Raw genomic sequence first — 12,368 nt, 5'->3', positions numbered from 1 at the left:
GAAGATGACTGGTTAGCCAGAGACGGGTAAGATTCCTCAAGGGAGGAACAACCTAAGACAGGCACAGTCGCAGGGGGGCCATCAGGTGAGAAATTGGGGATTGACAGAGGTGAGGCTTAGAACCTCACCCCCCCTGTTCTGAGAGAAATCTTCTGCATACGTGGATGTTTTATTGCCCTGGTCTAGCTTGGATTAACACATAGTCTACAGGCACACACCTGATCATCTACATTTACTCTCTTACAACACTAAACTATGTTTTCTACCTTTATCTTGTATCTACCTACCACTTCAGCATTTTATTAAAAATAATAATAATAGAGAAATGTGGTATCCACATATAAATCAAGTATAAAAACCAAATGAGTATTCATATTTGAACTGACTGTTTATAGTTCATAATGCATGAGCAAAACCGAAAGTTTCTGTGATGACTGCCCTTGTACTGTTCACTATGTAACTTATTCACTATGTAAGAATTTGTTCTCCATCTAAGAACTTGTTTGTTATGGTTCAGAAGATTGGAGACTGACGAAATTTAGGCTTGAGGTGGATTAATGATTGTGCATTGAGCGTTGACTCCCCTATACAGAATTTTGTTGTTGTTAACAACCATTTGATCAATAAATATGAGAGATGTCCTCTCAAAAAAAAAGGACAAAAACCACATGATCATCTCCATAGATGCTGAAAAAGCATTCAACAAAATTCAACATCCATTCATGATAAAAGCTCTCAACAAACTGGGTATAGAGGACAAGTACCTCAACTTAATAAAGGCTGTATATGATAATCCCACAGGAAACATTATACTGAAGAGTGAGATGCTGAAAGCTTTTCCTCTGAGATCAGGAACAAGATACGGATGCCCACTCTCCCACTGTTATTCAACATAGTACTAGAGGTGCTTGCCATGGAAATTAGACAAAACAAAGAAATACAAGGAAACCAGATTGGTAAAGAAGGCAGATTGTCACTATTTGCAGATAATATGATATTGTACATAAAAAACCCTATAAGACTTCACTCCAAAACTACTAGAATTAATATCGGAATTCAGCAAAGTTGCAGGATACAAAATTAACACACAGAAATCTTTGGCATTCTATACACTAACAATGAACTACTAGAAAGAGAAATCAAGAAAATAATTTCATTCACAACTGCATCAAAAATAATAAAATACCTTGAAATAAACCTAACCAAGGAAGGGAAAGACCTATACCCTGAAAACTACAAGACACTCTTTAGAGAAATTCAAGTTGCACTAACATATGGAAACTCTGCCCATCCTCTTGGCTAGGAAGTATTAATATTGTCAAAATGGCCATCCTGCCCAAAGCAATATACGCATTTAATACAATCCCTATCAAATTACCAACAGCATTCTTCAATGAACTGCAACAAATAGTTCAAGAATTCATATGGAACTACCTAAGACTCCAAATAGCCAAAGCAATTGTGAGAAAGAAGAATAAAGTGGGGGGGATCTCACACCCCAACTTCAAGGCCTACTACAAAGCCACAGTAATCAAGATAATTTTGTACTGGCACAAGAACAGAGCCACAGAGCAGTGAAACAGAATAGAGACTCCAAACATTAACCGAAACATATGTGGCCAATAATATATGATAAAGGAGCCATGGACATACAATGGGGAAATGACAGCCTCTTCAACAGCTGGTGTTGGCAAAACTGGACAGGTACATTTTAAAGATTGAAACTGGATCATTGTATAACCACATACACAAAACTAAATTCGAAATGGATCAAAGACCTGAATGTAAGTCATGAAACCATAAACTCTTAGAAAAAATCATAGGCAATATCTCTTGGACATAAACATGAGCAACTTCTTCATGAATATATCTCACCAGGCAAGGGAAACAAAAGCAAAAACGAACAAGTGGGATTATATCAAGCCTAAAAGCTTCTGTACAGCAAAGGACACCATCAATAGAACAAAAAGGCATCCTACAGTATGGGAGAATATATTCATAAATGACATATCCAATAAAGGGTTGACATCCAAAATATATCAAGAGTTCATGCACCTCTAAAAAAAAAAAAAAAAAAAGCAAATAGTCCAAATAAAAAATGGGCACAGGATCTGAACAGGCATGTCTCCAAAGAAAAAATTCAGATGATCAACAGGCCCATGAAAGATGCTCCACATTGCTAATCATCAGAGAAATGCAAATTAAAACCACAATGAGATATCACCTCATACCAGTAAGGATCACAACAATCCAAAAGACAACCAACCAATGTAGGCGAGGTTGTGGAGGAAGGGGAACCCTCCTACACTGCTGGTGGGAATGTAAATTAGTTTAACCATTGTCGAAAGCAGTATGGAAGTTCCTCAAAAAAACTCAACATAGAAATACCATTAGATCCGCTAGGAATTTACCCTAAGAATGCAGAGCCCAGTTTGAAAAAGATGTATGCACCACTGTTTATCGTAGCATTATTTACAATAGCCAAGAAATGGAAGCAACCTAAGTGTCAATCAGCAGATGAATGGATAAAAATGTGGTACATATACGCAATGGAATATTACTCAACCACAAGCAGAAAAAAAAACTACCATTTGCAACAACATGGAGCTAAAGGGTATAATGTTCAGTGAAAGAAGCCAGGCAAGTATCAAATGGTTTCACTCATATGTGGAGTATAACATCAGACACTGAAGGAGCAAAACAGCAGCAGACTCACAGAACCCAAGAATGGACTAACAGTTACCAAAGGGAAAGGGTCTAGAGAGGATGGGTGGGAAGGGAGGGATAAAGAGGGAAAACAGACATTACTATTAGCAGACATAGTGAAGGGGGGGCATGGGGAGGGCTGTACAACACAGAGAAGACAAGTAGTGATTCTATAGTATCTTACTATGCTAATGGACAGTGACTGTAATGGGCTATGTGTGGGACACTTGATGAAGGGGGGAGTGTAGTAAACAAAAGGTTGTTGATATAATTCTAGATTAATGATACCAAAAGATGAAAAGGAAAAAAAATCACTCAGACAACCACAGATGGAGGGCCTGGGGAGATAGACATAACCAATTTTTCTCAAAAAGAATTTTTTTAAAAAGTCATAACCATGCTCGTGTACTGGCAGAGAAATATGCAAGAGCTAAGTGATGAGGAAGGGAGATAAAAGAAATGAAACAATCGATAGAAGGGTTTAGGAGCAGACTGGATTAGGTGCAAGAGACTGTTAATGGAATAGCAATCAGAGAACAGGAATACAGAGAAGCTGAGGCAGAGAGAGATAAAAGGATCTTCAAGAATGAAAGAATATTAAGAGAACTGTGTGACCAATACAAATGGAACAATATTCATATTATAGGGGTACCAGAAGAAGAAGAGAAAAAAAGGGATAGGAATGTCTTTTAAGAAATAATTGTTGAAAACTTCCCCAAGCTAGGGAAGGAAATAGTCTCTCAGACCATGGAAGCCCACAGATCTCCCAACACAAAGGACCCAATTAAAATGGCAAAGATCAAAGGACAGAGTATTAAAGGCAGCAAGAGAGAAAAAAAGATTACTGACAAAGGAAAACCCACCAGGCTGTGATCAGTCTTCTCAACAGAAACACTACAGGCCAGAAGAAAATGGCATGATATATTTAATGCAATGAAACAGAAAGGCCTTGAACTAAGAATACTGTATTCAGCATGATTATATTTAAATTTGATGGACTGATTAAACAATTTCCAGAAAAGAAAAAGTCGAGGGAATTTCCCTCCCACAAACCACCTTTACAGGGCATTTTAGAGGGACTGCTCTAGATGGAAGTGCTCCTTAGACAAAATAGATGTCACTAGAGAAAATGAAATCACAGCAAAGAAAGAAAAGGCAAGAATGACTTAAGGAACAAATTAAAGCAACTATAAAAAAACAAAGGACACAAAAGTATACAGAATAAAACATCTAACACATAAAGAATGGAGGAGAAAGAATAAGAAGGGAGAGAAATAAAGAATCACCAGACTGTGTTTATAATAGCTTAATAAGAGAGTTAAGTTAGATGCTTAGATAGTAAAGAAGCTTACCCCTCAACCTTTGCTAACTATGAATACAAAGCCTGCAATGGCAACAAGAACACATCTATCGATAATCACCCTAAATGTAAATGGACAGAATGCATCAATCAAAAGACACAGAGAAATAGAATGGATAAAAAAACAAGACACGTCTTTATGCTACTTAAAAGAGAGTCACCTCAAACCCAAAGATACACACAGACTAAAAGTGAAGGGATGGAAAAAGGTATTTCATACAAACAATGGGAAGAAAAAAGCAGGTTTTGCAGTACTTGTATCAGACAAAACAGACTTTAAAACAAGGAAAGTAAAAAGAGATAAAAAAAGGACATTATATAATGATAAAGGGGACAGTCCAACAAGAGGACATCACCAATGTAAATATCTATGCACCCAACACAGGAGCACCGACAAATGTGAATCAAATACTTAACAGAATTAAAGGAGAAAATAGAATGTGATGCATTCATTTTAGGAGACTTCAACACACCACTCACTCCAAAGGATAAATCCACCAAACAGAAAATAGTAAGGACACAAAGGTACTCCACAACACACTACAATAGATGGACCTAACAGACATCTACAGAAATCTATACCCAACATTTTCCAGAATAGACCCCATATTAGGCCATAAAAAGAGCCTCAGTAAATTCAAAAAGATTGAAATTCTACCAACCAGCTTCTCAATAACAAAGGTATAAAACCAGAAATAAATTCTACAAAGAAAACAAAAAGGCTCACAAACACATGAAGGCTTAACAACATGCTTCTAAATAATCAGTGGATCACTGACCAAATTAAAATAGAGATTATAAAATATATGGAGACAAACAAATACAACAACAAAAAGCCACAACTTCTGTGGGACACAGTGAAGGCAGTTCTAAGAGGACAGTATTTAGCAATCCAAGCATATTTAAAGAAGTAAGAACAATCCCATGATTCACCTAGAATCACAATTATTGAAACTGGAAAAAGAAGAACAAATGAGAACCAAATTCAGCAGGAGGGACTGAAGAAACATCACAGAAGAAATAAATAAAATTGAGAAGAATAAAACAGAAGAAAAAAAATCAATGAAACCAAGAGCTGGTACTTAGAGAAAATAAACAAAACAGATAAACCCCTAACCAGACTTATTAAGAGAAAAAGAGAATCTACAGACATAAACAGAACCAGAAATGAGAAAGGAAAAATCATGAAAGACACCACAGAAATACAAAGAATTATTATAGAATACTATGAAAATCTATACGCTAAGAAACTGGATAACCTAGAAGAAATGCACAACTTTCTACAAAAACACAACCTTCAAAGACTCACCAAGGAAGAAACAGAAAATCTGAACAGATCAATTACCAGCAACAAAACTGAAGCAGTAATAATAAAACTACCCAAGAAGAAAACCCGAGACAGATGGATTTTGGGACAAATGGGAATCCCATTCCTTGGAATATTATCAGACATCTACAGAAGATATAAAACATATTCTCCATAAAGTTTTCCAAAAAATAGAAGAGGAAAGAATACTTTCCAACTCAATCTATGAACCCAGAATCACTAATACCAAAACCAGGCAAAGACATGAGAAAAAAAGAAAATAACAGACCAATATCCCCGATGTACACAGATGCAACAATACTAAACAAAATATTAGCAAACTGAATTAAAAAATACATCAAGAGGATCATACACGATGAACGAGTGGGATTCATCCTAGGGATGCAAGTATGGTACACCATTCGAAAATCCATCAACTTCATCCACCACATCAACAAAAAGGACAAAAACTACACAATCTTTTCCACAGATCTGAAAAAGCATTTGACAAAATTTAAAATCCATACATGATAAAAACTCTCAATGAAATGGGTATAGAGGGCAAGTACCTGTACATAATAAAGGCCATATATGACAAACCCACAGCCAACATCATACTGAACATCAAGAAGCTGAAAACTTTTCCTCTGAGATCGGGAACAAGACAGGGATGCTCACTCTCCCCACTGTTATTCAACATAGTACTGGAGGTCCTAGCCACGGCAATTAGAAAAAATAAAGAAATACAAGGAATCCAGATTGGGAAAGAAGAATTAAAACTGTCACTATTTGCAGATGACATGATATTGTACATAAAAACCATAAAGACTCCACTCCAAAACTACTAGAAATAATATCTGAGTTCAGCAAAGCTACAGGATACAAAATCAATACACAGAAATCTATTGTTTTCTTATATACTAAGCAACCTAAGTGTCCATCAGTAGATGAATGGATAAAGAAGATGTGGTACATATAACTAACTATTCAGCCATAAGAAAGAAACAAATCCTACCATTTGCAACAGTATGGATGGAGCGATGAGGTAGCAGAAAGAGAAATCAGGAAAACAATTCCATTCACAATTGCATTCAAAAGGATACAATGCCTAGGAATAAACCTAACCAAGGAAGTGAAAGACCTATACCCTGGAAAACTACAAGACACTCTTAAGAGAAATTAAAGAGGAAACTAACAAATAGAAATTAATCCCATTCTCTTGGCTCAGAAGAATTAGAGTTGTCAAAATGGCCATACTGCCTAATGCAATCTATACATTCACTGAAATTCCTATAAATATACCAACAGTATTCTTCAACAATCTAGAGAAAATGCTTCTAAAATTCAGATGGAGCCACAAAAGACTCCAAATAGTCAACACAATCCTGAGAAGGAAGAATAAAGCTGGGAGGATTATACTCCCCAACTTCAAACTCCACTACAAAGCCACAGTAACCAAGACAACTTCAAACTGGCACAAGAGCAATGGAACAGACTAGAGAGCCCTGATATAAACTCCATCATATAGGGTCAATTAATATATGATAAAGGAGTCATGGATATACCATGGAGAAATGATAGCCGCTTCAACAGCTGGTGTTGGCAAAACTGGACAGCTACATGCAAGAGAATGAAACTGGATTATTGTTTAACCCCATACACAAAAGTAAACTCGAAATGGATCAAAGACCTATAAGTCATGAAACCATAAAACTCTTAGAAGACAACATAGGCAAACATCTTCTGAATATAAGCATGAGCAACTTCTTCCTGAACCCATCTCCTTGAGCAAGGGAAACAAAACCAAAAATGAACTCATGGGACTACATCAAACTAAAAAGTTTCTGTATGGCAAAGGACACCATCAACAGAACAAAAAGGCATCCTATACTATGGCAGAATATAAATGACATATCTGACAAGGGGTTAACATCGAAAATATACAAAGAACTTACACGCCTCGATATACCTAAAAATCAAATAACCCGATTAACAAATGGGCAGAGGATATGAAGACAGTTCTCCAAAGAAGAAATTCAGATGGCCAACAGGCATGAAAAGATGTTCCACATCACTAATCATTAAAACCACAGTGAGATATCAACTCACACCAGTAAGGATGGCCAGCATCGAAAAGACTAAGAACAAATGCTGGTGAGGATGCAGAGAAAGGGGAACCCTCCTACACTGCTGGTGGAATGTAAGCTAGTTCAGCCACTGTGGAAAGCAGTATGGAGGTTCCTCAAAAAACTAAAAATAGAAATACCATTTGACCCAGGAATCCCATTCCTTGGAATTTATCCAAAGAATACAACTTCTCAGATTCAAAAAGACATATGCACCCCTATGTTTATTGCAGCACTTTTTACAATAGCCAAGATATGGAAGCAACCTAAGTGTCCATCAGTAGATGGATGGATAAAGAAGGTGTGGTACATATAACTATTCGGTCATAAGAAAGAAACAAAGCCTACCATTTGCAACAGCATGGATGGAGCTGGAGGACATTATGCTCAGTGAAATAAGCCAGGCGGAGAAAGACAAGTGCCAAATGATTTCCCTCATTTGTGGAATATAACAAGGCAAAACTGAAGGAACAAAATAGCAGCAGACTCAGGGGCTTCAAGAATGAACTAGTGGTTACCAAATGGGAGGGGTGTGGGAGAGTGGGTGGGTAGGGAGTGAGAAGAGGATTGAGGGGTATTATGTTTAGTACACATGGTGTGGGGGATCACAGAGAAAGCAGTGTAACACAGAGAAGGCAATCTTGCTTCACTGATGGACAGTGAGTGCATTGGGGTATGGGTGGGGACTTAATATGGGTAAATGCAGTAACCACATTGTTTTTTCATGTGAAACCTTCATAAGAGTGTTTACCAATCATACTTGAATAATATTTTAGAAATTAGGCCCAACAGTCTGCAGGCCACATTGTCTTTTGACCTGCATCTAATAACAAACATTGATGTAACCACTGCATCACATCAGAGGCAAGGTTGCTTTCTAGGCAATGCACCTGGGCCAATGTGTCTGCTTCATCATTCCCTGGAGAAGCCAAAGGGACATGGTCAATCACATGATACACTGTCAGTGTTTTAGTCTAATCTCAGGCCCATAAATATTGCCACAACTCTTGCCCTCAAAGGGGCTGGTGACCAACCATCCAGTTGGCTTGATACCACATTGGTAGACACAGGGTCAAGCCCAGAAAGATGGCCCAGCTTTGAGTGCAGTCAACTTTGAAGGAAGGCTCCTGGGTGATTACGAGCCATACTGGCCACAACTCAGCCCACTGACTTCCCCTCTCCATCCTCCACCCAGGTTGTCTCAATCTTAGGATAGAAAGCTGCAGCACTCCATTTTAGGGGCTGCCCATGGCTGGACCCATCTGTGTACCATGCATCTTCAGATACAGGAGTTCTTCCTTCCCTTAGGGTTCTCTGCTACTAATGGCTCCAAAGCAAATTCTTCCTTTCATTGGTATATGTCACTCACCCCACTAAGTGTTGAAGTTCTCCAAAGGACTAAAGACAGGGTGCTACACTGCTGTAGGTATGTGTCCCACTTGTTCAGTGCAGGCATCTGTACCACAGTACTCCACAGCTTTTGGGTCCAGTCTTGTACCCACCATGCTGTGGGATAGGTATTTCTAACCTCTACTGGGGCTGTTCTGGTGAAGGGCTCTGTAGCCAGCAAGGTGTGTTACACAGCAGCCAGTTGTTTCTCTGCTTAGGTGTACCTTACCTATGCTCCTTCCCAGAGTTGGGACCATAATCAAATAGGTTGACAAGTTTGTTCAAGCCACTGCTAGAGACCCTAGGCATAACTGTCTTCAGTCACATGGACATCCTGCTCACAGGGCCTTGATGGACCTTCACACCTACCACCCATTTTGCAATGGTAAAAGCATATGCACATGTCTCATTGCAGTCCCACCTGACATCCTTTCATTCCAAACAGTATAAGGGCTTCAGAATTTGTGCCAAGTATGGAATAAACACTCTCCAGTACCCCCCCAAAATTGGAAAATTCTTGTAATACTGCCACAGTGGTAAGAGTAGGGAAAGTCTGTGCTTTGTCCATAACTGCTCTGGGATAACTTTAGTCTTACCCAACCAGACAACTGCCAAGAAATTTTGACTGACAAATCAGGTCCCTGAATCTTGGTGCTGTTCACAGCCATCCTTTCTCCTGTAGATGTTGCAGCAGTCTAGGTGTTCCACTTTCTAGATCTGCAAGAGAATCAGACATAAGCATATCATCAATATAATGATACAGCCACACCACTGGTGTTTCTCCCACGCTGCCACTATTGGTCTACAATTCCATGACAAATGGGGGGACTCTGGAGGTACCCAGAAGAACAGGAAAAGTCCATTGCTGTCTTTCCCACATGAAGGCAAACTGTTCATGACTTTCCAGTGCTGTATCTATGGGAGAGAAGGAATTAGCAAGACCTGCAACATATTCAGGGATGGGAGATACACATTATACTCCTCTGGGGGAAGATGCCCTATTCCCAATGGGATCCAGGCTTGTTTCACTCTTATAGCCTTACCCCTGTAACAGCAGATGTCTCAGGAAACCATTCAGGGTTGCCATAAATCAGTGAGCATTCAGCTCCTGTGTTCCAGAGCCAGGGCACATTGTACATTTACTGTACTGTGTATGTACCAATGAACATGTAGCCTCTGGTCCTCACCTGGTCCTTCAAGGCAGGTCCCTCAGTCCTCTCATCAGTCAAACCCTATGCCCAATCACCTTCAGTTTGCAATGGCTCACTCTTCAACAGGAAGTCTTGCAGGCTCACTTTCCTTAACAGGAAGTCTTACACATGAACAAGCTGGTCTTATGGCTTTGTCTCTACCCAAAACTGCTGGGTCAGCTTCAACTGTTGCCAGTAAGATTTTGACTACCCATCCAATTACTCTTTTGTGTACTCCTGCCTTTAACATATCAACTCACATTTAGATACTTGTGAGCTTCACAGGACTCTTTAAGCCCTTCCTCTGAGTAATGGACTGCACTCCCTTCCATGCTTGCTTGCTTCAGCATCCCCTAAATTTGACACAGTATGGGTGACCGCACTTATGGCTTGCCCTAGGTGAGGGGCAAAAATGGCCACCAACGTCCCAATGAGAAACAAGGGAGCCATTTGTAGCTATGTGTCCCTTATTACTGCAGCAAACAGCTCCTTGTCTGGGCCATAATTTATTAGGTCATAAATGGCGTTTTTCATTTCCAACTCTCCTAACATCTGTTGCAGCTTGGCATATACTTGCCATCTAGCAGTGGACGATGGTAAGTCACTGTGGTTGGGGCCATACAGTAAAAAGTGCAGCCATTACCCATTTAAGAAGCAAATAATTCCTGGGTGTCTGGTGGGCATCGCTGCTGCAAGGCAGGATGAGCTGACCATGAAGCCAGCTTTCCCATCTCTGATTCAGACAGGACACTATCCATCCCTACCTCCCAAAGGCAAAGAAGCCAGGCTGATATGGACTTCTAGGTTTTCTGCCAAAATCAGGAGCCCAAACCCACCAACTCTACATGTGCATAGGGGCAGAATATGGAGTGCAAGACCTAGGGAGAGGACTGCTCCTCTCCTGGAGGAACACATGGTTGCTGCATCTTCAACTAGGTGAGATTTCAACAGAGGAGGGGTTGGTCCCTCCAGCACCACCTCTATCTCTTTGTTCTCCTCCATTACTTCTATGGCCAATGGCAGCACTTTTGCTGATTCAACAGAGCGTTTCAGCTGCTACATCCTTTTATCTTCTCCACAGAACCTTCCAGCTTGTGTTCTTGTGCTGTGTTTTCTGCTTCCCTCAGGAATACCTCCTTCTCCTTCATGGCCCTCATGTCTTCTACAATGCATTGGAGTGATGCCATCTCATTCTTCAAAAATTGCTTACCTCTGCTGTCTCTTGTGCTTCTCATAGGACTGTGTCCTTCTCCTTTTATAAATGTAAACTTTGGGACAATTAAATTTACTAAAAGCTTTTGGTATTGCAGTCCCTGCTTCTTTAAGTTTCTCTTTCAGGCATGGAATTCTATCACCAGACAAGTGATAGAGCAATGGAGCAAAATAAAATCTCTGCTGCTACAATGGATTTAATGAGAGTCTGTGTCAACACTCCTCAGTCTCCTATGAAGCAAGGCACACCAGTAGTTTGAGACCTTATTAGATTTCATTACTGAGAGTGTTCTAATTCCTATTATTCCTTCTCTATATAATCCTATTTGGCCTGTGCTAATGATACATGCAAGTGAAGTAAACTTGCAGTAAATGATTGCAACTTACAGTGGCTCCACCACTTAAAGTTCTTGGACCTGAATATCATTTCAGGGTTCTAAGAACATCCAGAGGATGCTTAGTCCCTGCTGTCATAGACCTGTATTGTTACTTAGTTTCCATCTCCAAGTCTTCACAGCTCTAAGACCTACCATCATTTGCCTTCCAATGAGTGAGTTAATAGTCTGGTAATGGCACATCATATATGCTGACAGGACTTTAATTCACTTCACCTTTCATATACACACCTCTGGCACTATGTTGATTACATTCTTTTAAAGGGATGCACAGAGGAATCAGTGGTCCAGGACCTCCATTCATTATACAAGATCTTCAAGACAGAAGCTGGGTCATCATTTTCCATAAATACCAATTTCTGGAAGTTATGTGGTCTGAGAGGACAAAAGAATTGCAGACATTACCAAACTATAGCTCCTTTTATTACAAAATCCACAAACTAAATCCACACAGCATCTCCTAGAAATGTTCACCTTCTGGAATAGCATTATCATTAATTTATCATTTTCCTCTCCTCTAGCCAATTTATGTCAAAAGAAAATAAGATACTTTCCACCAGGCATGCTCACGGCAGCACACCTTTGAAACAATAAAGCGACCCATGGGCCCTTCCTCTGGTGCTACTGGACTCTCTTGAATTATTAGTCACCTAAAACTATGGTTATTACATTTCATAGACCAAA

At 39.5% G+C, this 12,368-nt stretch overlaps 1 long non-coding RNA gene across 1 annotated transcript in view; it reads right to left on the bottom strand.

Annotated features, from left to right (window-relative positions):
• LOC130682071 (uncharacterized) overlaps window positions 1-12,368 on the bottom strand; it is a 131,473-nt gene that overhangs the window by 76,993 nt on the left and 42,112 nt on the right. The window contains exon 2 of the long non-coding RNA XR_008995387.1: window positions 9,484-9,604. This is a non-coding gene — a long non-coding RNA (uncharacterized LOC130682071). The remainder of the gene's footprint in view (window positions 1-9,483; window positions 9,605-12,368) is intronic.

The sequence above is a fragment of the Manis pentadactyla genome, chromosome Y (assembly GCF_030020395.1).
Source record: "Manis pentadactyla isolate mManPen7 chromosome Y, mManPen7.hap1, whole genome shotgun sequence".
Taxonomy (NCBI): Eukaryota; Metazoa; Chordata; class Mammalia; order Pholidota; family Manidae; genus Manis; species Manis pentadactyla.
The sequence above is the reverse complement of the archived record's forward strand: the minus strand, read 5'-3'. Positions and strand labels throughout refer to the sequence as shown.